The following is a 602-nucleotide window of genomic DNA, read 5'->3' as shown; positions in this document are numbered from 1 at the left end:
TGCTATACAAACTACAGGCGACTGTGTACCAATTGATGTGCAAACTTTCATCACCAAGTTTTATTCATACTTTTATATATATACAGTGCGCGTTAATGAATTGAAAGAATTTTGTGAATTCGAGGACATCGAATATAAGAAAGTCTTGGGATACAGTGTCACATGATGGTTGGCGTTACGACCAGCGATTGGTAGCGTCCTACAAATATATCCTGCCCATAAATCATATTTTGCCTCAAACGAGAAGAGCCCCACAATTATCACAAATTATTTTGATAATTCAGAGACAGAATCTTGGCTTTACTTTTTGCATAACGTGTCATCAATGTTCCACAATGCTATTTTGAAAATGAAGGACAGGAGATTTCTATTATAGAAACTAGCAATATTTACAGTGACTTAAAAACAAAATTAGCTGACAGAAAAGCCAACATTTTCTTGCCGTTACAGGTGCGGCAAAATTTGAAGCAACGAGGAAGAAGGCATATTAAAACCTGCTATTTTCAAAGAAAAAGTGAGTAGAATTATATGACTTTATGTATTCAATATCTAGAGGAATGGGAAGGACCTATTAAGCATGCGAAAAATTCAATTGGGTTTGT

This window comes from Mauremys reevesii, linkage group 4 (assembly GCF_016161935.1).
Source record: "Mauremys reevesii isolate NIE-2019 linkage group 4, ASM1616193v1, whole genome shotgun sequence".
NCBI classification, from domain to species: domain Eukaryota; kingdom Metazoa; phylum Chordata; order Testudines; family Geoemydidae; genus Mauremys; species Mauremys reevesii.
This window is presented reverse-complemented; position numbering follows the sequence as displayed.